This window comes from Scardinius erythrophthalmus (genome assembly GCF_964197995.2).
Source record: "Scardinius erythrophthalmus genome assembly, chromosome: 12".
Lineage (NCBI taxonomy): Eukaryota > Metazoa > Chordata > Actinopteri > Cypriniformes > Leuciscidae > Scardinius > Scardinius erythrophthalmus.
In genome coordinates, this window is record NC_138232.1 from 34,653,197 (window position 1) to 34,679,161 (window position 25,965).

General features: G+C 41.3%; 1 protein-coding gene across 12 annotated transcripts in view; it reads right to left on the reverse strand.

Moving 5' to 3' along the window:
• The window catches only part of baz2ba (bromodomain adjacent to zinc finger domain, 2Ba), a 97,337-nt gene extending 71,987 nt beyond the window's left edge, over nucleotides 1-25,350 (reverse strand). For 10 of the 12 annotated variants that reach the window (XM_081379789.1, XM_081379779.1, XM_081379781.1 and 7 more), the window contains exons 1-2: nucleotides 24,847-25,337; nucleotides 8,664-8,707 (exon numbers count right to left, since the gene is read on the reverse strand). The gene's annotated coding sequence lies outside the window, so the exon portion shown is untranslated. Of the gene's footprint in view, nucleotides 1-8,663; nucleotides 8,708-24,432; nucleotides 24,804-24,846 lie in introns of those variants that run through there. The other 2 variants (XM_081379782.1, XM_081379783.1) reach the window with 2 other exon arrangements.
• Between the last annotated feature and the right edge of the window lie 615 nt (nucleotides 25,351-25,965).

Genomic DNA, 25,965 nt, shown 5'->3' on the forward strand with positions numbered 1-25,965 from the left:
CTATGCGGATCGGCCAAAATTTTTCATCCCGATACAGCAAGAGAGAGAAGGAGAGTGTGTGTAAGGAGTGTGTGAATGGCCATTTCTCCCTGCTGACACAGCCTCCATCTGCCACTGAGCCGTGCAGAGAGGCACAGCGAGAGAGAGAGAGAGAGAGAGAGAGAGAGAGAGAGAGAGAGAGAGAGAGAGAGAGAGGAGGGAGGGCAAGAGGCAGTGCTGGTGTGATGGAGAAGGAGAGAGAGCGCTCACGCTCACCTTGGTGTCACCTCTGCTGAGCTGAACGGGATGATGGGATAGGTAGAGACACAAAGACGCTCTGCCCTCTCTCCCACACACACACACACACACACACACCTCTCTTCTCTGTGCTCCATCTCTTTTCTGATCGCTCACACACGCACAGAGTAATAGCACAATCTGTGATCACTGGAGCTGTTTGAGCCAGATATCGTCTCTGGGGGATTTACACACACAAACAGGTGCACACACATGCAGATATATGCACACATACACACAAACCTAAACGCGCCGTCTCGTGAGATCCCTGTCTTTCTCTTAAAATGCACACACACACACACACACTGTGGAATACACACACAAACAGACACAAAATAGGGCAAGCAGAGAGATTTTTGACACACTTCTAAACACACACACAGAGAGCCTGAGGGCAGGGTTTGAAATGAGAGGCAGCGTTTTAAAGAGCTCGCTGAATTCCACCTGTGATTAGTGTGGCTGCAGGGCTGATGGATCACGGCGGACACATTTCACTCGCTCGCTGCTTATCTCTCTTTCCCTCCCTCCTTTTTTCTCTCCGCTCTCTTTTCCTTTCTCTCCCACTCCTTCCCTCCCTTTTTTCCTCTCCGTCTCGCTCTCTCTCATCCTAGCTCTGATTTTTCACTTTTCTTCTCTCCTCTGCGCTTTAAATCCTCTCTGTTCGCATCGACATCTACACTAATGCCCCCTCTTTCTCTGTATTTTCTTTCGCCATCTCTCTCGCTCTCCGTGTGTGCCAGCAGGGAATGACCTAGCAGCTGGGTCCTCTGGAACAGACCAATAAAATACTAAATATCTCCCTGCACATCACCCACACACAGACACGATGCCCCCCTCTTCCCTGGACCATCTGCACGCCAAACCATCCGTCCCTCCCCCCTGACACTCAAGACCCTTGTGAGCTGTAAACAATAGCCAGATATGATGGAAAAACGTTCTTGTTGTATCTGTGGCTCTAAACCACCACCCCGATTAGTGACAGACCAATAAATCGATACTTCGCAATTTTGAAATTATCATCACACTGGCCGATAATCATGTTTTTTTCTGCTGTGGTTCCCCAATGTGTCACTTCTGAAATCTAATTAGTTTTGTGATGTTATAATTTTGTTTTTTAAATATTCTATCAGTACTGTCTGAAATACTTGATTCTGATTGGTCATTCAGTAGTCAAATATTTTGGTATAATGACAGCGAAATTGCCCCAATATTCATAAGATGCTCTAATACTGCGGTGTAGCATTGTCTCTACATTAGCTCTGTTTACATGCTCTAATTGTCGTCAATCCAAATGAATCCAATCTGATTTAAGAATCTGAAAGTTCTGTTTATATGAACCCTAAATTTGTCAATCCGATTCACAAATCCTTTTAGAAATAAAAATCCCTGTATAAATGTAGCTATTGCGCAGTGGTGCTCATGTGGGTGATGCTGATTCGAGTCTGCCTGGCATCATTTCCCAATCCTGTTCCCTTCTTTTGAGCATCCATTTCCCACTATCCCTATAAATAAAAGAGTCAAAAACGCCCCAAATCGCAAGTAGAGACCCTCTACCACCGCACACGAATCAGCAAACTTTATCGCTTCTATTCTAGACTCCATACCCACCTCTCTTCCTGTTTTTTTTCTCCTTCTCAGCCTCTCTTTCTGTAATGACCTCCCTGAGGTCCAGTATCTCAGCTCTCTCTCTCTATTTCCAAGAGGTGAGGGAGGTTCTACGAACGCACACCCAGAGTAATGAGCTCTCCCTGGACACCCAGAATACAAAAAGCCCCTGATATGCTGTGAGAATCTCCCCGGACCACCCTGGATCCAGATCGGCCCGGCTCCGGCACTCTACGGCTCTGAGCTTGGGGCCTGCCATGGGTTCTCTCTAAATACCCCAGGCCAAGGGAAGGGGACCCCTGGGTAGCTTGCTATTCCAGGGTTGTGTGTGTGCGTGTGTTTATGTCTAGGAGTGTGAATGAGATAGGTGTGAGAAAGTGTGTGGTTGGTGTGAAAGGTGTGTTTATGAGGGGTCAAATCTCGGTGTGTGAGAGAGTGGGGCAGTTTGATTCAATAGAATCTCTTTAACCTTCTTTGAGGGCCCCCAACCTCCCCAAGAGCCCCTCTAACTGCCCTTAACCGCCCGATTCCTCAGGGAGTTTGGAGGGACGCCCGCCGGCCGACCTCAAAAACACACACCCCCTCATCGCACCTCATACACACACATTTTTACACTCTAAATGGAACATAAACCCTACAGAGTAAAGCATGTAAGCTGTGATGCTGATTTTTCTTCACACAACACACTCAGTTTATGGCTCCGTTCAGTAAGAGTCATAAGTGTGTGTTTGGATCCACAGCCAGCACGTCAAATCTGTGGCAGTAAAGCAAAGCCACTCCTTTTTATATTTGCCCTTCAAAAAAAGACATAAATAATGGCCTGTGTGTGTGTGCTCCCTTGAGGTGCGCATCCTGTGCTGAACACACACAGCGAGAGAAGGAGAGATGGAGAGAAGATGAGCACAGAGCAAAATGAAGGAAGAGCAGGGAAAAAAACAGAGGTGGGGAGAGGAATGAGAGGGCTCACACACACACACTCCCTCTGCGTGCAACTGCGGTGTAAATGTCATCATGTACACAGTTTATCCTCTGTGTGAGCGAGAGGTGCAGATGAAGGGAGAGAGCAAGAGAGAGGAACGAGCGAGCCCACTGCAGAGAGGTAGATGGGAGCACACAGCCTCTTTTTCTGTTTGTTCATTAGTATTCCAGCACTCACTCCTTCAGATCCGTCCTCACGCCGCTTTTAGCATCAGTACGGGAAAACACACACAAACACATACACCAGCACTAGAAAGAGATTAGCTATGTTCTGTGTTTTGCCCATCTACCAAACCATGTCAAACTCTCGTCGCTTCAAACGCAAAGAAAATACTTCACATTCGCGAGATAATAAATCCTACACGCTGTTTACGGAAATAAGTTCACCCAGACTAATTACATGACATAATGTGATCAAGTCTAGACATTTTGACGGATGCTGATTTGTAGAATCACTTTATTAGAGTTGGGGTCTTAATTTTTTACTATTGGTTTTGAGTGGCCTTAGTCTGGTTCTCAGCTTATGGTCAGACAAGACAGTAGTCTGTCTCCAATGTACTTAAAGTCTTTATTATTAATTAGAGTTATAAGAATTCTATGGCAATTTCGACAAATGCTGTACACTTTGATGTCCAATGGCTTTTTAAAAAGCATTACAGGTGCACAATATTTTTAGATTGTGAAAACTATTCGTTTTGTCATATAAACTAGGAGAGTGACAACCTAATTTAAATTAAAACATCTTACTAGCATTTTTCATTTTTCATTTTTTTTATAGACTACGTTTTGACGATTATTTAATGTTACTCCTAAAAAATAAATCACCATGATGAAGGTTTTACATTTAGACATGTCTGAATTTTTTATATCATGGTTGCAAAAATTGCAAACCTCATAAAATGAATGGAAAATAAACAAGTAAACACAATAAGAACACAATATTAACTCAAACTAAATATTTAGTTTGACCTGGAAGGTGGTTAGAAAAGACCTGAATTTCTTTTCTAACCACCAACCTCCACAACCATTTACTGAAAAGGAAAAAAATATATATTCATGGAAAGTCCCAGATATTACCCAAGCTGTAAAAAGTTCAGCATTTTTTCTATTCTAGTTGATTGGTTGACTGGATGGTCTTTGTCAGAATCTAGGCCTCAAGGTTCCTATTCTTGACCTGGGTTTTAGTGGGTCTACAACTGAACTGGAGGCAAACTCTAGAAGGCATTTTATGTTAAATATTGTCTGATGATTTCCATTGTGTATTGTTTGAAAATTAACAAAGTTGTGGCATCTAAAGAAAGCATTTCAACTTTTTCAAGTAAATGGCTTGAAAGCATTTAAAAATGACATTATGGAATGTCAAGGAATAAGGCGAATGTTCATTTACCCACTGAGAAGGAAAGAAAATGACTCAAAATTAAAACACTTTTCACTTAACTGTTGCTTGCTTAATGGTAGAAGTGGCTGCATGGAGAAAGCCTGAAGGTGACTTCTGAGGCGTTCAGTAAGTTTTTAAGAGCAGTGCCGATAAAACCCTTGTCCTTTTATACTGAGCTGCTCTGAAAAGCCCCAAGGCTTTGTGTCCAATTTAATTATCAGATTCGCTTCGTGTGTCGTTTTTTCAACAGTAGGTGTTATGGAACATTAGGATACCCAAAAGTTTGGATAGGTTGGTCTTAAGCTATCTGCAATCCAAAAACATGGTAACCACGTTGACACGCCTACATGGTGCCACAGTGTTTAGCTGAACCACAATCAACAAATAGTCTGTTTCCATTATTTCAAAAGGACACCTGTCTTAGGGTTGGGATCGCCAACTTAAAACATTTGTGTTGTTGAAGCAAAATATGCGGATTCTTGCGGGGCATCGGCGAGATGAGCACTGCCTGCTGTGGCTGTGTCAGTTTAGCCAGTGCACTATTTGTCAGTTTGTTGTAGGTGTAGTGTATTGTAGCGATTCTGATGTGGATAGGGTGGTATTATTGGATGGATCTCCACGGTAACAGGGCGGGTGAAACTCAATCGGAGTCTCTGAATGTCGCTCACTTAGATGGCCACCCGCTGATCCTGACCTTCTGGATGTTTTTCCCTTCTCCTTTTCTCTCTCTCTCCCTCCCGCTCTCTCAGACCTGTCTTCTAACTCCTCTATTTAATGTATTCATCTATCTATGTTTCTAGTTGTAATGGATACTAGAGTGCATACATGTTCTGATACAGTTATTTTTGGCTTATGTTGTCATTGTGCTGCCATTTTAAAGCACAACGGCATCAGCAAATTAATAGCATCTATCCACTTTTTAACCTGCATGAAAATATGTGTATTATGTGCGTAGGTGTATGAAGCCATAGATGAAGAAACACTGTGGGGGACTTGGCTAAGACAAGATAACAGGAGATTATGTTTATGATATGTTCTCTGAACATTAACTGCCTCATCTAACTAACTCGTTCTTTCTCTCTAAGGAAGATTCAGTATTTATTGCTGTACCCTCCAGTACAGTCAGAATCAGCATGGCCACATGCCCTGGCCAGGGCATAAATATGTTAGACAAGAAGGAACACTAAAATTGCAAGCGGCAAACAGAGGGAGAGAAAAAACAAAAGGGACCAATGACAGACACTTGAGGCACCCCATTTCTCCTTCGCTGTGTGTGCACATATGTGTGTGTCCAGCATTTTGTACTGAGGTAATAACTCTCACCAGGGATCTTGAGGGCCCAGCAGAGTTCAGGCAGGGGTCCATTACACCTTTCACACACACATGCACAAAATCCAGCAAGCCTGCATTATTTGTATCAAACAACCAGTATGTTTTGCCTCTGACGCAAAAGTACAGACACAATCCTACTGCACAGCACCAGCAATGAAAACAGACCCCTCTACCATGATTCCTGCTCAAGATCCAGCAGGAAGTATGAGCTATGAGCCGTCCCCAGGGACGCGGGAAAGAGAAAGAGAGAGGCCAGGAGCATGACACTGCCTGGCCAAGATCTATGCTCAAACACACTCTCTTGCCTCTTTTTTTTCCCTTTCACCACCCTCTTTTGTCTTCCTTTGCTTTCATTTTTCATTCTTTCTCTACTCGAAATACAGAGTAGTAGGTTACACTGAACATACTCATATCCACTTTGTGCAGAGAAATGCCATTTCCTCTGCTTTATTATTCTCTTTCCCCCTCTGTGGGAGGCTGGGAGGAAAGTTTGCTTTGAAGAGAAAGGGTTTAACATGTGTGCTAATAAATAGCTGGTTTGCCCCTGGGCAAGATTGGAAGAGCTCAGTTCTCTCTCTTTTCTATGTAGTCTCCAGCATTTTCAGTGACTACAACTTATAACCTTCATTTCAGAACGAAAAGGATAGAGGAGTGTTTTTCCTCGATATGTCCTGACAGACCTGATTTTACTCTTCAGTTTCAACTCTCCAGTTGAAGAGAGACTGGTTGATATTCTAGCCATCCATAAACTTTTGTAATTCCCTCTGGGTGCTCAAGCAGCGTTTTGTTTTGTTCCGTCCTCTCTTTTTTCATAAGAAAGTAAAGTTTTTCCTTATAACTGATACTCTTGCAAGGCTTCAGTATGCTTTTGTTTAATTTCTAATATCAGTTAACACTACGTATATTTGTTTTAATGCATTTGGCAGACACTTCTATCCTGAGCAACTTCATTTACATTTTATAATTTCATGAATTTTATCAGTTTATCATGAATCGAACCGATGACATTGGTGTTGTCGTGCTCTCTGAGCTACAGGAACACTTTATCCTTACTTCGCAATGCTTGTTCTAACATAAAAAAAAAAATCAAATCTATTAAAAATTATAACTGAATTGATCAAGTTGTGTAAATTACACATTACAAATCAAATTAAGTCACAATTAACTGCCTATATCAATATTTGCTGAGAAAAGTTAAAATAAATCAAACATGTTGCATTGTGGTAGAAGAGTAAACCACTGAATAATAAACATTACAGAAAGTGGATTTATGAGTCTATCACTGACCTACAGTCCACAGCAGTCACCAGTCTGTCCAAGTTTATTTTATTTTTTCATTTATAAATGCTGAATTAATGCTGTGTTTTTAAGATGCTGTTTTTTATGTCGTGTTTAGTTTCATTTATTGTGCTTATTAATATTTTGAAATGGCTTTTAATTTTTTTATTTGCAGTTTTCATTCTAATTACAGTTTTAGCAATTTTGTTATGTGCTTTGTTGATTTTAATTCATTTTCATAATTGTAGTACTTAAACTTGTCTTATTTCAGTTAATTGCCAAGGCAACATTTCTCAATTTTTGATCTTCATCTAATATTTATACTTTATTTCAATTACCCAAAATGATTTTTAATAGTCTTAGTTAACAATAACAACACTGTTTAAGATGCATCTCTGCTCCATATTTTCCATCCAGCTGATTTTGAATGTAAGGGAGACTGGTGCGGGATGTAAATGTGGTTTGATGAGGCACATTGCCTGTAAGTCAAAAGCCATAATTAAATGTGTCAATTCCTTAACCACCTTATTTTTTTTGTAATTAATTGTAGTAAATGAAGGTGTTGACAGCCCTAAAAACAACAAGCCTTTTTCTATTTTTTCTAACTTTTCTAGGGCAATGCCTAAGCATTAAAAGGACATTCATACAGGAATGTAAGCGTGATTCATGCTGAAATCCTGTCCTGTGTCGCCTTCACTAAACGAGCAGAGCCGCTGAGCACGGATGACCCTTCACGCCTTCCTACAATTCCCAGAAATCAATGCTCGGATGGAGCTTCCATTACCATTATTGATGGCTGAGACGGTGGCAGTGACTGCTGCCAATGTGAGAGGCCGCAATGATGTGTAGCTGAGAGCCTGTCCTTGTCTCGCTGTCTTTGTCTGCCAATTTTCTGTCTATCTCTCTCTGTTTTTCCCTATCCCATTCTCTACTTCTTGCCATCCATATATTTCTTTCCATGTACATTGTTTCCTCTGGAGTGTGAATGGAACACTTCTTTAATAAAAGTAATCTGTAAGCCACCACACACACACACACACATCTGAGGAAGCACTTGGTCTACACACAGCTGCATGTTCACCTGAGGCAGCTGCAGTCCGTTTCTCAGTCTTTAAGCACTCCAGAACTCAAACTCTACATTGTCACTTGTTAGTGGTAGAGACAGAGAGAATGAGAGGGAGGAGGAGACAGCGAGAAAGTGGAAAGAAATGTCCTTGTATTTCTGTCACTCTCTGAAACCACCAGGGAGCTGGGGAATGAAACGATGCAGCCGAGCAGAGAGCCCTGAGAGGCTGCCGCCCGCCTAGCATCACCGCTAACACCGCGACCAGCATCCGTGCTACCAATTAGCCTGAGCCCACACAGGGAGAGAGAGAAACCGGCTGATTTGTTTGTTCCAAAGCACAAACTGTCTTCACCGCAGCGGTTCGTTCAAGAGACTCGGCTGTGAAAATGAACTGCCAAATTAAAGATCTTTACAAATACAAAAAAAAAAAAAAACACAAAGCAAGCTTAAGAAATGTCAACCTAACAATTGCCTTTGGAGAGCTTTGTTTCAGCTAATTGGGAGGGAGAAGGGTGAAAAGAGAAGCTCACATCCTAAGAACGAAATTAAATTAGGTTTAAATCAGCTGAATCTGTGTTCAACCTTTTCGGTAACAGCGTCCAATTACCCAACACAAACACAAAGGTGCATAACCGTGACAAATGACTTCAAAACTGGTCTTGCAACAAATGCAAAGTCACAGAATGAAGGTTTAAAAAAAAGAAAAAGTGATGACAACTGGCTATTAAGCATTATAGTATGAATACTCACTGAGTGGGAGTGTCCTCAGCTGTGTGACATCACTGCTTGTCCACCTGTAGCAGACCAGAGAGAAAAAAAAGAGAGAGAGAAGTGTTTTAATGGCACATTTGGTCACTAAACAGAAACAAAACTGAGATAAACTGCCCTAAATAAGACTTAATAAGCAGCTTGGCCCCAAGGGGAAAAGTCTACGGCAACAGGTTTCAGTTTTGTGGCTAGAGAAATGCAGACTGTTTACACCCAACCTGTGGCTGCCAATGGTTTTAACTAAGAAAAACGCATGCAAACGTACACAAAGACACTGACAACCACTTTTCACAAGCCCACACACGCAAAGCAAAAACACATGAATGTGTGAATGCTCATACACGCTCCTGGTTCCGTCTTTTTCCTGCTAAACCTGTTGGAATTACAGCAAGGCTTTAAAACCCAGGGTGTGTGGGACAATTTTCCAAGCACACACACTGTGCAGAAAACCAGCCTGCTCCAGTTTTCTCACAGCATTTGTGTGCATTTCTCTCTGTTTGTGTGTGCGCGCTTAAGAATTATCAGGAACATCACAGCACCGAGACACAAAGGTGAAACAGACACACAAATCAGATTCGGTTTCCAATCTCCTCAATCTGCACACAGATAACAAGTTGCAAATACACACGCTGCTCAGAAACAAACGACGCATACACAAGGAGAAAAAAAAAAAAGCTAAAACAAATTACTACCACAAACGAACAGCAGACACACTCAGCAGAGTAATCTGTGCCCAGATGGAAATGTTTTAAAGAACTAAAAAGAGGAACTAACTGCCCGGCCAGAGTTAGAAGTCTGGAAGAGTTTACCACTGTTTGCTACACACTGAACCAGGCTGTGACTGACAGCATCCACGCGTCAATCAAAATCCGACTCATCCGTCCACGGTGGAGGCGCTCCATCACCGCAGTGACCAAGGACACGTGCGCCGTTAGAGCTGATGTCACGGGGGGGGGTCGTAATGACAGCTCAAAGAGACGAAGACTGAGATAATGGCGAGCACATTGGTGGGGTTCATTTTCTAGATGATGCGTACAGCCTGATCATTATAACAAAAACACGGCGCTACAGCAAACAAAGGCCGGAATGTGTGTGTAGTGGCGCGCTCTACGAGTGCTGAGCTCTCCCCAAACATCTTCATCCATCCTGAGGACCAGCTAATCAAAAACGTCTTGACGCTACAATTTTTTTTTTTATTGACTTGCCTAGGGGAGGAATTTAGATGAAATGATAACGCACCCCCTTCGGATAGACTAGAAACTGTGCGCAGCTGTGAGGATGGTGTGCGAGGAGAAAAGACGGGAGGGAGGTTTTTTTTTTCCTTTCTTCTCCAGGTTGATACTTCCTGACGGAGGAGCCGGTCCTTTAGGGAGCACCTTGCCACGACTGCAGACGTTTAGCTCCAACCCTTCAGAGAAACACAGGCAAGTCCCGACAATCTATCTCCCGTGGAATCGTCTCACCCGTCCAGTTTCAGGAAACTGATCCCTAAATAGAAGTGATTCATCTTTTTTCATACAATATGAGCACACACAGCACAAAGAGACTTCTCTTTCCTTTTCTCTTGCTTTCTCATCTCTTTCTTGCTCTCTCCCTCTCTTTGCTCCGTATGATTCAGTGTGGCTGCAGGGCAGAGTCTTTTATTGCTGTATTATGCCCAGCTGAAAGCTGACAAAATGGAATCTGTGTGTGAGTTCTGTGACTGGGAAAAAACAGCCATGGACCAGATCTCTTTCTCTCTTGTTGATAATCTTATTCTTTCATCATTAGGAATGTGGATTCTCCAGGAGACAGTATCGAGTGAAGAATGGAAGAGAAAAAAAGATGAATACAGACGAAAAAAGACATGGCCATCCAGAGGGCGAAAAAAAATCCTAATACCTGGAAACACTTCCTCAAAAATGGCCACCAGACAATTAGCTCCATCTGAGAGAGAGGAGGGGGTGGGCTATAACTTAAACTGCCCACACTAGAGGTCATCACTCACACGCTAATGGAAGAACCGTGCTACACACACACACACACACATATAGAGTCGCTCTCTCTCTCTCACACACACACAAGGACACCGCAATCGTCTTTGAACAGATTGCTAAACACTACAGTAATTTTGCTTTACATTTGTGGTAAAAGTTCATCTGTACAGAACACAGCAACTCGTGACAATAAGGCCAAATTAATATTCAACCCATTTCCTATCCTCGCTTTCCTTCACCTTTGAAGTCTGGTGGAAATGAAGACCAGATGGAAGCAAAAGGAAGAACAAGAGTGAGCAAAAGAGAGAAAAAACACTCGTGTGTCTCCACATGGAATGGAGCGCTTTTTAAACAAAGGTACAACATGTGGGAAAGTTTCTGAAGCTCTGCATCGCCAGACACGGCAGGAACAGAAAACATGTTTCAGGCACTCCAAGATACGAAAACAAACAAACTAATGGGAAAATGAGGCTTTACTTTAGGTTAGCCTATAAGTGAAATGCTGTAAAATGCGTGTAAAATGCAAAGCCTTACAAGAGCTTTTGAGAGCATTCACTTAAAAGGTTTATTCACTAGTCAGTCAAAGGAATCTCATGATGGTGCATGTCGTGTTTCGAAATGTTTCTCGTTGGTTGAGATGCCTCATGCACACACATTTAATGGTCTTTATGACAATATGACAAAGTCATGACTACAGTATGTTAAAGGAACTATAGTTACATAACACAATTTGTTTACATAAGTTTTCATACATTTTCTCTTAAGTTTACTTAAATACTAAAGTGTTTAAAATAAAAAAATATATAGCCTATAAAAAGAAGAGATAGATAGATACAATCATAAAAATATTTTAATACTGAATTTACAGAAATTATTACTTTTCTTTTCATCTGGTCATCTTTTGTGATAGTTGTATCCCAAATATAGTCAGGCCCTCAATTGTCCACCTGAGTGGCAAAGCAGGATCACAGCATAGCCAATTTGGGAGAGAACTTGAATATGCAAAGCATGAAGAGAAACCAAATAACGTATAGATCTTAACTTATAGAACCTAGAAGACTAAAGCCGGGCTCAGACTACAGGAGTTTTTAAAATCTTAACTGACTGTGACCCTGGACGCGATTTTTTTCTCCGAAAGTCCGGAGGGGTAAACCAGGCCTTAATCAGCCTGAAACTCCTATAGTCTGAAGGTGATGATACACAGGACAACTTTTTGAGCAATGTTGCTGGGCAATCTTGCCGAGCGATTGTTGCTTGGGCACTTTTCCATTGAAAATGGGCATTAAATTTCTATCTGGATAATTTAGATCGGTCGTGGGCCCTGTGTCTCATCTGGTTCCCCGTTGACAGCAACATTGCCCAGCAACATTGCTCAAAAAGTTGCCCTGTGTATCATCACCTTGATGAGTCCGGCTTTATACACAACTATTAAAAGGTTACATACTAGGGGTGTAATGGTTCTCAGTAAAAAAAATAATAAATAAATGCCTAAAACAGACAGACAGAGTTTGGCTAACTAGGGATGGGCATAATTAATCGACGATCGATAATCGATCGTTAAGAATTTCGTCGATCACGTTTATTTGTTATCGATTAATCTAATGCAGGTTGCGTTGCGTAGTGTGAGTCTTGAAGCAATGGAATTGATTTTAGCGCGGAGGTACCTGTGCATCCCGGCAACGTCAGTCCCCTCAGAGCGGGTGTTTTCAGCGGCTGACTGGCTGTCACCAGGTTGCGGTCGCATCTGATCCCAGATCATGTCAACATGCTTATCTTTCTCAACAGAAATCAGTGGACTGGTGCAGAAGTTCTATGGGAACTTCATGCGTTTTCTCAGATCGGATAGCTATCTGATTTATCAAAACGATTCCATTTACACCCGGTCATATAAATGTGTTTTTGCAAAACGGATATAAATCCGATCTTGAATTCCCGCGCTACATATTTAAATTGTTGCACGTCCAAAGCAACTGATATGAGCTGCATTTTATTGATCATCAGCGAAAATTTCTAAATCAAAGACTGCAACAATATTGCGGCAACAGCCCTGGTAAGATCATTTCGGTTCTTTACTTTTAATGAAGATGATTGTGTTTTGATGAATGACTTTCACTTTGATTTGCGATAGTTTGCACGTTGGCTTGAATAGATGCTCATCTGTGGTGATGCGTGTTCCAGTAACGCCGTCATATCTGGCTATAACATGACATATAGCCTAGGCCTATAAAACGCTCTCACATGTTTATTTCTTAGCATTTTTGGGATAAGTCAAATTTACATATGTAGTTTCAACAACCAGATGCATTTACTCTTGTCCAGTTTCGTCTGGAATGCGTCTCAGTTCTCCTCCTGAAGTGGTTTGAGCGATCGGGTTTAAATCCGCCTCGAATGCGTTTCGGAGGGCATTTACATTTGGTCTTTTCACGATCGGATAGTTATCCGATCACAGAAAACGGATGAAGTGGCCATGGGTCTCTGTTTAAGAACGCCGGCTCGCTGTTCCGCTGTTTTAGAGCACTGCAGGGCATCTTCAAGTCTAACGTTACCGAACGTGCAGTTTCACTGCCACAAGTTGATCTTCTTGTAATAAAGATCTCATCGAGGACAAACAAACTGTATTTTTGTATTTTCATTGCATTTTTAATTTATAACAAGTTGAAGAAATAATGAATTTCAATATAAAAATATTAATGATTAATCGATAGTCTATCGTTAATTCTCCCGACGATCGACTAAGAAAATTTAATCGAATGCCCATCCCTATGGCTAACATATGTTTCTGTCGATCGATAGACATTCTGGCTTCCCTTAAACCTTGTTCAATGCAAGTGCTGTATGCTCTAACATGCAGTCATTTACGCCGTCGTCACGTTGATAACGCGCGAGTGCAGGTGAGATCTGAACATCACAAGTTGCTATCTGTGTTTAAACTAAACTCATATACGCCTTGTCAATTTAAACATTCAAGAGCAAGAAGATGCGAATTAGAACTCGCGCGCGTGCTGTGAGAAAATTTGTGTGCGCGCTCATCCGAAGCACGCACACGGAAAGCCACATCTCAGACAGCGTGCAAATATTGACTTCTCTTTCAAGTCTTGCACTTGAACAGGCAAATTCACATGAAAATTATGTCAACATGCCCGTCTTGGCAAGTATTCTAGCAAACATAGTAAGTTATGTCTTAAGTGATTGTAAACAGTCGAGAAAGACAACGCATGTGTACAGTATCAGTGTACTGGATCCGTGTATTAAGTCTTAAAGTTCTAATATTCCTGCTGTCTGTGTTTTTTAATCAAACAACAGAAGACAAGGAAATCACTCACTGCTCTTGACTGAATAGCTTTTGTAAATTTAATAATGATTAATCTTTATTTATACAGTGAAGATTTCTGCAATATTGTTTTACAATTGATTTTTTGTGTATCTTTGCTCTATTGTATTTATTTGTGCTGTTGCTTGTAGATTATTTGTTCTTATTTTCTTTTTATTTAGACTTTTTTCCACTAAACATAGCACATACAGAACCCTACTGAAACCCTTAAACCGTGACCCTTAAACCGTAATAAAAACCGAACCGTGAGTAATATGAACCATTACACCCTTATTACATTCAGTCATTGATGCTTGTGGAGGCAACATATGGCACTATGAACTAAGGCAAACATTTGTGTAAATTCAGTTATTATTTTGTCTAGTGGAATCTATCTGGGAAATGCATTTTTATTATCTCTCTTATTTTTTTTTAGAGATAAATATCTTGAAAATAATAAGTACAGTATAGAACACTAAACAGCATAATACTGAATCTAACCTGCTACATTTTGATAAACGACAAAGAGACAGTGAGACTCTGTAATCTTAACAGTGTCTAAATATCATTGTAATAAACTCTTTAAGGCCGCTTTGTATCAAGCATAGTATATACTAATACTGGCATAATACCACCAATTAAAAAAACAAAGATAACAGCCATACATGTGACCATATTATTTGAACAACATGTACCCTAATTGAGGGTCCTGAACAATAACACTGGCAGTCAAAAGTAGCCGATCACAGATTAAACGCTGTCCGAGAATTAAGTTAAGCGCCAAAGCAGCAGAATACCATGTAATCAAACAGGCCTTGAGATTTCTCTGCGTGAAGGTCAATCCCGCTGCCTATGCAGCTGTCACGCCTTCCCCTCAAACACACGCACACATATGAAGAAACACACTGACACACACAAACCAACCAGATAGTCATCTATCATCGCTAAGCTCAACACACCCAACATGAAAGCTCTCGCCAGCAACCTGACATCAATCCGGTGAAGAAGTAGCAGTGACAAAAACGCCTGCCTTTTTTAACGAATATAAAATATGTTTCTAACAAATATTACAACATATTAGGAACAATAGCAAGATGCAACTTGGTCTGAAGCAGTATGCCGAGAAAGGTGATCAGTGTTGTTGATAGCAGGTTGGCTCAAGGCAATACAGTATAGAAGCCCACTATGGTAAATCTTCCGCCATCCTCATGATAACTCAAAGCTCAGTGACATTCTTTCTTCTGTGGAACATAAAATATATTCTTATGGTTTTTGTCATGGATTAGAATGCAGTTTAACTATCATAGAGTAAATGTTTATCATTTACACATGTTTTTAAGTTTTGTCAGTTTAATCATTTAAGCGAGTTTCAGCACAAGACGATGCAAAAAAGACTTAAATTCGGACCTTGTTGTGCACTTGTTTTCTGTGCGCGCACATAGAGCCGTGCAGACAGCACGCAAACACTGAATTCAGATCACTTTTCCCTCTTTTTGTGCTTGAATGGACAAATACATGTCAAAATGCCTGTCTTGGTGAGTATCCTTAAAAAAGTAAAAAATTGCTTAGCCTATGTCTTAAGTGAATGTAAACAGCATATTATTATATTGGATCCGTGCATTAGGACTTAAAGTGACAGCAGCCTAATATAACTGCTGTCTTCTATGTCAATAATGTTTATCAAACAACAAAAGAGAAAGAGAAAAATCCCTTTTGTAGCATTAACAAAGATTCATCATATTTCATTTTTACCCTATCATTGTTACCTGAAAAACAAAGCACTGTTTGCTTCATTTGTATCTTTGTTCTATTGAAATGTAACTATGCTTGTAATTTGTTTATTATTTTCTATGCAGATGCACTCGCCTACAAAATCACCCCAATCATTCTAGAGAATGATTAATTTGTTCCAAATAGAGCCATTCAAGTCGTGATATATCACAGAAATACAAAATATCACAATGTCAGTTTTTTCCAATATTGTGCAGCCCTATAGTATTGAGGTATGGTGTTTGGATGTTTAGACAAATGGCAAGTTGAGCATGTGGAGGTCTGTTGGGTGTGTAGTGTTGGTGTTGGGATGTTCAGTTAAAGGAGAACTCCGGTCAATTTTAACATTGAGCTAATTTTTTTTGTACATTTGGAGTGCTGTCAATACAGAAAACAAAAAATGTGAAAGATATTAATAAAAATGATGTTATTTCAGCCAGCGCACATACCTTTATTTTCTTCCTGTTTTCGGTCGAAGTCCATAGTAATCGATTGTCGAGTTCACGCGCGTGATCATAGGTACTAAACCTATGCGCGTGAACTCGACAATCGATTACTATGGGCTTCGACCGAAAACAGGAAGTAAATACAGGTATGTGCGCTGGCTGAAATAACATCATTTTTATTAATATCTTTCACATCTACTGCAGTCAGATTGACCCGCGTTCACTCCGAAGGAATCACTCACATGACCTGTGCACTTGTAATGACACATCAAGGATGTTAAGAGGCTAAAAGCAGGTTTAAAACTTGTCAACAGTGTTTAAAAAGTCAACAGGGTGCAAATTTTAAAAAGAGGATAACACGGTGTAGGCAACACCGATTTTTGTCGTTTTCTGTATTGACAGCACTCCAAATGTACAAAAAAATGAGCTAAATGTTAAAATTGACCGGAGTTCTCCTTTAAAGGGGGGGTGAAATGCTCATTTTCACTCAATCTCCTGTTAATCTTGAGTACCTATAGAGTAATATTGCATCCTTCATATCTCCAAAAAGTCTTTTGTTTTATTATATTTTTAATTGAAAGATTGGCTGTACCGAGTCTTTCCGGAAAAAAACGAGCGGCTGGGGGCGGGCCGTGTGGGCGAAGCTAAAGATGTGCTAACGCGTCGAGCTAACAACACACAGAGACATTTGTTCAACAGTTTTACTCACCGTTCCAACGCACGACCGCGAACCTTTATCATTGTGACTGCTCGATCCTTAAGCATTAGACGATCTGGGCTTTGTTTATAAAACAATCATCGTCGAAATGCAGGGAACAACAGTCTTACACAACGTTTATGCTCAGGAAAACAAACTCCATCCACGGGTGCCTTAACGCCGGGTTCTTTGGGAATCTGTGCAGGGTTGTCTTGCCCTGGCAACCAAAAACACACTTCTTTGGTGACATTGACTTCCCAAAAGCCGGGCAGGGCGCTTTGATGGCGAACTGCTTTCACTCTCTTGCTCTGTTTTACGAGTGCGCGCGCGCCTGCGATCTTACCGGAGAAGTGCCCTTAGGACCCATATAAGGAAATTCCGCCCTCTCTTACGTCAGACAGAGCCATACTCGAAAAAAACTTTCCGAAACTTGTGACAAACCGGAAGGACAATTTTTGGAACAAAAATACTCCTTCAAACGTACAACTTAACTTTTGAAACTTTGACCATGTTTAGCATGGGAATCCAACTCTTTAACAGTGTAAAAAACTCAGTATGCATGAAACAGTAATTCACCCCCCCTTTAAGTAGCGTGTTCAGCTAGGTTGTGTTGGGTTGTGTGGCGGCATGTTAAGCCAACACTACAGGGTTGTTGTAGTGGCTTAAATTGTTTTGCTGGGTCATGGTGCTTTGCTAATTGTGTAGTGTTGGCTTGTGGTGGTTTTTTGAGCATGGTTTTGGGATGTTCACTCAAGCAGTGTGTTGAGCTGTTGCGGTGGGTCATCGGGTATGGTGTTGAGCTGTTGTGTTACATGATGGTGGGGGTTTGAGCTGTATTGTTGAAGTGTTTGGATGTTCAGTCAAGTGTCATGTTGGTCTTGTATTGAGTCACCTGTTGGTGGGTTGGGCTAAGGTGCTGGGTCATGCAGTGGTCTATTGGGTGTGCAGTGTTGGGTTATGGTGGTGTGTTGAACTTTGTGTTGCTAATGCTATGTTCAGTCAAGTGCCATTTTGAGGTGTTGTGTTGGATCATCTGTTGGCAGGTCTGGCTGTAATGTTGGGCAATGGTTGTGTGTTAAGCTGTAGTATTAAGTTTGTGTGGTGTTTTGTCTATTGAGTGGTCTATTTTGCATCATCTGGTAGCATGTTTAGCTGTAGTGTTGTGTTGAGCTAAAGTTTTGGTTCGTGTGGTGGTTTGTAAGTGTGTAGTGTTGGGTTATGGTGGTGCACTGATGTTCAGTCAAGTGGCATTTTGAAGTGATGTGTTGGACCTGTAATATTGGGTTAAGGTAGTGTGTTGAGCTGTAGTATTAAATTGTGTGGTGGTTTGTTGAGATACGTTATTCGAGTGTTCAGTGGCGTGTTGAGCTGGTCTGTTGGGGTTTAGTGGTGTTTTGAGCAGTTGTATTGGGTTGTGTGTTGGGCTTTAACTTTGAAGTCAAGGTGATGGCTGAATAAGATGACTGAAGGAAGTGGAGATGAGCTCTAGACTGAATACATTGTTTTCATGAAAGATGCTGTTGCTCCTGCTGCACGCTTAAATTAGCTGGCAGTGTTTGGATTACACCAGGGAGCTCTCACACAGGATTTATTCTAGCCTGCAGGAGCAAAGGATATTTCCATCTCTACACACACACACACACACACACACAGATGCACAGTCACCCGTATGCGTGTAGCCTACACACACTAAGACACACTCAGATAAAACCCTAAGAGCACAAAACAAGGCTTTTGGTTACGAAGGTGCTCACACACAGAGCGTGGTCAAATAAGGATGCACTGCTCACTCTACCATTCATTTAATCCTTCGCCCTAGAATGTGTCCATATGATCCTCTGCCATCAGAACACACATACAGATATACTTCCACGCAATAATACACACTAACACTTGAAGGACTCAACAAGAGGCTCTTCATGGCCTCCGGATCTGGCTTCTTCTCGTGCTATTGCCAAGTTTACAGACTGCTCATATTACAGACGGGTTTCACAGCTTTCTATCCATCTAACAGAGATAAGAGTGATAGAAACTGAGAGAAAGAGAGAGCCAATGCAGTGTCTTTCCTCTCATTTTGCATGTCATGTGAAATAACCACACCGCAGTCTGTTTCACTGAAAAATCTGATGACACAAACACTCTTTTGCTACCTAAACACCCTGCAGTCCTTAACCTTATCTCTTTACATGATTACATTATTTAAACAAAGAATCGCCGTCCGTTCCAACCTTAAACAAAGCAGCCTCAGCCTAATTTCTAATGACTGAGACAGACGCCCCCCCTCAAAACACACACGCACACACATTTGTTGCGGGTCGATGAGCATGAGGCCTGCTGAAGCGCCTAATCCCACGTCTGTAGACTCCAGGAACACACCACGATGCACCTTCAAGCGAACGCAGATTAGAACCCTTAATCCAGCTCTTTCAATCTGGAGATCTTTTTATAAAACCTCGCAGCTAATCCAGCAGAGGTTTGTTTACTGTTCAAGACCTAGTTGAACCCAGGCTACGTTATTTTACTAAAAAAAAAAATAGGCTACCTTTACTTGGTGTGTCATGTCAGGGTTAAATAGCTGGTATCACCCACTAAACTGCTCTATTAACCATAAATCTGCAAAGAAATGTTGTAAGAGATCAAAAAAAAAGTCTTACATAAAATGTGAGGGCAAGCAACTTAACACAAAACAAAAAGGGCTTCGGTTTCCAAAGTACATTACGCTGTCAGCTGAAACGATTCTATTTTCAAACCTTTTTCTGTCTCTGTCTCCATCTCATCCCTGTCATTTCGTGGGCCTTTCTGCGCAAATTAAAAATTTAGAAATTCTTGCTGTGCCGAGGTGCTCTTTGCCAGCGCAGCTAAAATGAAAAGGCTTTGTGGTGGCAGTGACCAGATTTTAAATGCAGCGAGATCAATAAATAAGAGGGGGCTGCTTGAGCACAATCTCTGAATGTCTTTGAGTGTGTATGTGCGTGAGGGTCAAATACTGCATGTCCTGCAGTCAGCTGTCACAGTGCAGTAGATTCTCTCCCATCCCACAGCTCTCTCCAAATCCCACCAAGCCTCCCTTTTGCCCTCTCCCACAAGAGGAGCATCATTGCTGCCATTCCTGAAATCTTGGCTATTTCTACTCTGGATGCAAATATAGCGATAAGCACTAGAACAAATAGGCCAAACTACTGGCATTTCAAACACGGGCTCCATTATCTCAGCAGGGGGACTGGAGCGCCGCAGTGGCAACCCACGGCACAGGCGACATGACAGTCTCCTGGAGGGCAAACAACACCGGAGACACAAGCAGTGCGGGGTGGAAAAAACAGCCCTCATCTCTCCAGAATACTCCTCTGCCCGGAATCACTAATGCACTCAAACCCTCATTGAGGAGCTGAGAGAGATAGAAAGAAAGAAAGAGAGAGGGGGGTAGATGGAAAGCAGAACAACAGGCGTACAGAGAGGTTTCAGAATGACGACCTTCAGGTGTCAAGCATGAGATCGGCTTCGATGATTAACAGCAGAACATGGAGACGCTGGTGGAAAGATACACACGTATTCTGAGCGTGCACTTCCCGAAGCTTAATTCCTTACTATGAAGTTACAGCAAAGGAGATTTTTCTTTCTCAAGTCTCGATACGAAGCCTTTCTTGAGGGAAAAATCAACCCTTTCACCTTGTCTGTGAAAAACAAGCGCTCAGACAGCCCAACAAAAATAACCTTGAGTTTCATCAGGGATATTCTCACATTGAATGATAAACAGAGGCCCGAGGGACACTGAACCAAAAAGCAGCTAATTGCCTGCCTCTGAAATTCGGCCCCTGTGTCCTCTCTGTGTTTATCTGAAAACAGAGTCAGTTTGGTGTGACCCGCTTCAGCTGCTGGTAGAAAAGCTCATTCATTTAACTGTCCGCAGAAATGCGAATCTCCGGCTCGTTACCACGGACCGGCAGGCTAAAGGTAAAGAAGATCATGTTTGCGACACAATTATCGAGTCTGCTGCGACCGACTTGCGCTTCTGCTGACACACACAGTTGTCTCCCGAACGCTAATGTTCGCGCTAAACTGCAACCCACATAACCTGCTATTATCTAAGAGCCAACTGTTGAGAGGAAATTCTACAATCAAAGCTGTTTGCTAACGACAAAATAAATCATTAGCCAAGTAAGGCAAGATAGAGATGCACATATCCATGATACTGTTTAGCGTCATGCCAACTGTTGTCTCACCAAGCAGCGCGGGGAAGAATATCTGTCAGTATTTACAAGGTGATTTGCCAAGTCGTTATGAGTGCAAGGACGCAACCTGCTCTGAAAACAAATTCAACGCTGACCTTCCGGCATCGAGTGTATTCAGGGCTGATTCATTTGGCAGTTACTGGCCACACACACGGCACACCACAGCTTGTATAATCAAGCCTGTGCTTGAGTTTGAGCTCTTTAAATGACAGGTGTTATGATCAGGTGAGAACTTCTCGCTGCCTTGGACTTTTATGGGACGGTTAAATCAACTAACAATCGAGACCGAGCTTTCCAAAGTTCATTCAAATCAATTTCACCATTAACACAGCAATGATTGATGCGGGATTAAAAAAAAAAAAATCAATGGGTTCCACTGAAGATGCTGCAAATAATTTGTCTGCATCCAGATTGACGCTGGGGGATGTTTGTACTTCTGCTTTTGTTCATCTTACTTCTTATTTTGATTGAACACTGGTCCACCTTGCCCTGATTTTTGTGCCAATGCGAGAACCTATTTTTAGTCCACCACAGACTAAACTTTATTTAAAATAATATATATATTTATAAATATACAAAAAAAATAATATATATATATATATATATATATATATATATATATATATATATGGAGAGAGAGAGAGAGAGAGAGAGAGAGTTATTTAAATAATTGCAAATGTTGCTTATCATAGCATAGTTATTTAAATAATTAATTGTGTTCTACATTGTGAGTAATTACAGAAAGAAAAAAAGTTTCAAAAAACATTAATTTTCCAAACAGAACCCAGGCTTGAATAATTCTCTGAAAGGTTATAAAGTAAGTTGTTAAAGTGAAAAGCACAATGTTATACACTGCAGTTGACTATAATATCATCTAATCCAATAAGATGTAGAATGAAACCCCGTAGAGCCATTTCGACTATGAGACGCGCCAGGGCTGTGCGCGTTAACTGCTCTCCAGTCATTCATATGTATCAGCATGAGTGAATTTCCAATAAATTCAAATCATCTTTAAATGAACCGCACTGATCAGTGCCCGGTTTCGGAAGAAGTGTGATTATAAACTCAAACCCTATGCATTTGGGATTGTCTGTGCTAAACTTGTACTGGATTCGACAGATTCTGCACCCGAGACCCATTTCCTACAGCCCACATTTCTCATAATCAGCTCATTACACTACAAACATTTGCTGTTGTGAGAACAACAAAGACATGCAAACAGAGCTTAAACAAGATCCGTCTAAAGATCGCAAATTAAACTAATTCCTAGATATGAACGTCTTCTCACAGGCCTAACCCATATCCTGTCGGGAAAACAACAAACATCCAGTGCAGAAACGTGTGGCTGACACTCTAACCCTGAGCAAAGTTCATTTTTTTCCTCTTCGCAGCCACAGACATCTAGGGGTCTGGGTGTGCTTGAGAGAGCACAGTGTGAGATCCCTTCAAACCTCAAAAGCACAAACAGGCCCTGACAGATTTGCTCTCCCTAATTCGTGGTAAGAAAAACAGCACAAGTATAAAAGAGATATTCTATGTGCTCTGAATAAGCACAAACACACTCGCAACGAAAGAAAAAAAAAAAGCATCCAACAATAGTCATTTCTAATGGAAGAAGAGAGTGGGTGAGACTGTTCCGTTTCAATTCACTGATACCGCTAATGGCTTCTTAGCGGTTCCATGAAATCAAGCAGCTGTCAAGGCGATGCATCAGGAACAGGGAGGAAGAGGCGGCATTCCCACAAGAGAAAAGCATCACGTCAGGATGTTTGGCTAAACATCTGCTCCCCTGCTCTCATGGCTTTAGCAGCAGCACATACTCAGACAAAGAGATGGGAGGTGGAAACACTGACTTCTCCATTTGAGGCATTCTGTAAAAACAACAGCCTGCTCCATGCATAATGACTAGGGCACTGGGCTAGATGAGACAGAGCCCTACTGATACAAAACAGACAGTCCAGCCATTTAACCAGCTTATGGCGAGCCTGAGGGTTTTGCATTGCTGATCGCCAATTGTAAAAAGTTCATGACATGCATAACAGAAACTTTTAAATAAATTATGTAGACTAACACTTTCTTTTTGAAGCTGAAGTGGACTGTTCATTCACAAACCACAACTAATTAATTGAGGTAAAACTAGCATTACTTCTTACACATTAGGAGGTCAACTGTAAAGTAAAACTCTGTATGTGTGGAGGCTATACGTGCACAAATAAAACATAGCATAGGCTAGGCTGTATACAAAAGTAGCTACATATGCATAAGACAGTCACAAGAACATAAGTCTTCTAAATGAGGAAATGATTGTACAGTGCGACCATAATTATTAACCTCGTGAGCTATAAATTCATGTGACGAACTCAAATAGGTCTGATTTCCTAATTCAGAAAGGATCAAAATACGATTCAGGTCATTCGAGGAAAAATCTCTGAAATGAATGTGAAACCTCAGTTTACTGATTCATCCTTTACAACAGTAAGTAACAAAAACCCCCCATGGAAATTCTGAAATTTCTAAACTGTGAGGGTTCATTGTAAAATATCTCAATTTGAGACAAAGAAAAGACAATAAACAGTTCACCTCACTAAATGACATCATTACATGCTGATGTCATTCATTCCACCTGTAAACACCGAATCATTAAACATCGCGTATAATTCTCAAGACCACATCAAATGTTTGTTTTTATTCACCCAGAGTCATCCCAACACCAAACCTACCCTCAAAACAGAGTTTTACAGCAATATCAAGCGAGATAACAAATTCGACGCCTTCTGTGCAAAACACCACATTTTACTTAAACTTCACATGACGTCACCGCTACCACATAAGACATTTCTAAACTTTCTGCCTGTAACGACATGTGCAGGTCGAGTCCTAAGATTACACAGATCCGCCAGTTAAAATTAACCAAGATGGCGTGAGGCTTGTTGTTTAGAGGGCAGAAAAAATGGAGGATATTGTAATATACACAAAGGGATAAATTTCAACAACTCGGCCAGGCGGCAGCTGCTGCTCTTTAAGGAAGCAACAAAGATAAGAGCAACGCGAAGCTCCAACTCAACACCAGCGACCCACTCCGACTAAGCAGGCGATTTTCTCGTCGAAAACACACAACTATGTGCTTTTAACGATTTATATCAAAAGGAATTGTAAAGTAAATGCTTTATAGTGTTGTTTAAATGAAGAGCTGTTAGCTTTTGCCATCATCTGAGAGACGGACATTAAACAGACCAAAGGTAGCTTCAGCTCCTCCAAGTGACTCTCCCGCATCGCCCTTTTCAAATAAGCCCTCTAAAATCAAATATTGCATTTTTACGTACCCAAATGAACGACGGGGAAGCGTTTGCTCCTTTGAAACATGTTTGGATACATTCAGGAGTGCTTACAAATAGTTTACATTTAAAAAACGTAACAGTTAAAGCGCACGCGAGGGGGCACAAAGGCAGATTCCTATTATGAAGTCACAACCCCCGCGCGCAACATTGTGTCCACTCGTAAAGTTTTGCTATATTTGCAGTCGTATCGGAATATTTCTCTCGATCGGCTCTTCTCGACAACGCCGTTGAAACGGTTTCGACAAGTTTTGCGCTTTTTACGCTGAAGGGACGCGCGTAGCCAACCTAAAGAAACTATCGAGTTAGCAACCCTCGCTAAGAAATCAAGCCAGCCAGCGACACAACATTGATTCTCCAATGAAATAACTGATCCAGCTCTCAATAAATTCAAAAACTTACCCTTACTTTTGACACTTCGTGTAATTCCGTCTCGATCGGGTTCGAAGTATCACTTCAGGTAACGTTGCTCTTTGTTTTCCTTTTTCGATTTGCTTTTGGAAGAGGCCAGTGTAGCAGGAGATGATGAAGAAGGGAATTGGGCAGTAATTGAGTCTCGGTGTGTGTGAGTGAGTGAGTGACTGCGTGTGTGAGTGTGTTTGTGTGTGTGTGTGTGTGTGTGTTAGTTACGAACAGCAGATTGAAGGAGAGTCCTTTCAAGGTTTATTCTGCCTCACTTCAAGGAATCAAAGTGACGTCAGCGGACAATAATTAAACGATAAAACTTTTATTCGCTGCGAATAGGCAAAAGTATGTAAGTGTCCGAAATAAGCACGTTGCGCGCTGTATTTTCAGCATCGTTACTAATTCTAAAACATCTGTCAATGACATAGATCCGAAAACGCTGTAAAGGCCCTTTCACACTGGACGCGATTTTGACGCACGAATAATTCGCGCGATGGGTTTATTTTTTGATCAGCTGTTTGTGTAATGAGCGCTTCCACACCGAACGCGAATGTGCTGAGGCGAAAAAACGACTTTTATTTTTTTCGCTTCGATGTCGATTTTTTTTTTTACTTTTGCGGCGACAGAATAGGCTTCAGCCAATTCACATACTACAAGGACAACGATTTGAAAGACAATGTGTGGCGTAGCATTGCCAACCAACCGGTTATCACGACTGTGAGTGTGTTGTGTGATAGTCCTGTGCTGTGTAGGCTAGCAGGCCAAACTACATTTGGGATAGAAAGCTAACACTATTATCGTCAAAGATAGAGACAGAGACCGTGTTTACTTTGAACACGTAACAAAATGCAGTGAGACTATTTAGGGCTGCTTTTAGTAGGCTATACTATACATTCTTTGTGTGATATTTCTAGTCGAATGATTTTTAACTTACTTCATGTGTTACATGTAATGTGTAGTTACATTACAAAACGCACTGTTGAAGACGCAAAAAAAAAAAAAAACTGCACATAAGCATACTCCCCTTCAGACTTTCTGTTCTGTAAGATTGGGTGCACCCAAAACCTTCTTTTCTGTCTTTTAAATAAAATGAAAAGCTCGTCTTCACTGGATGCT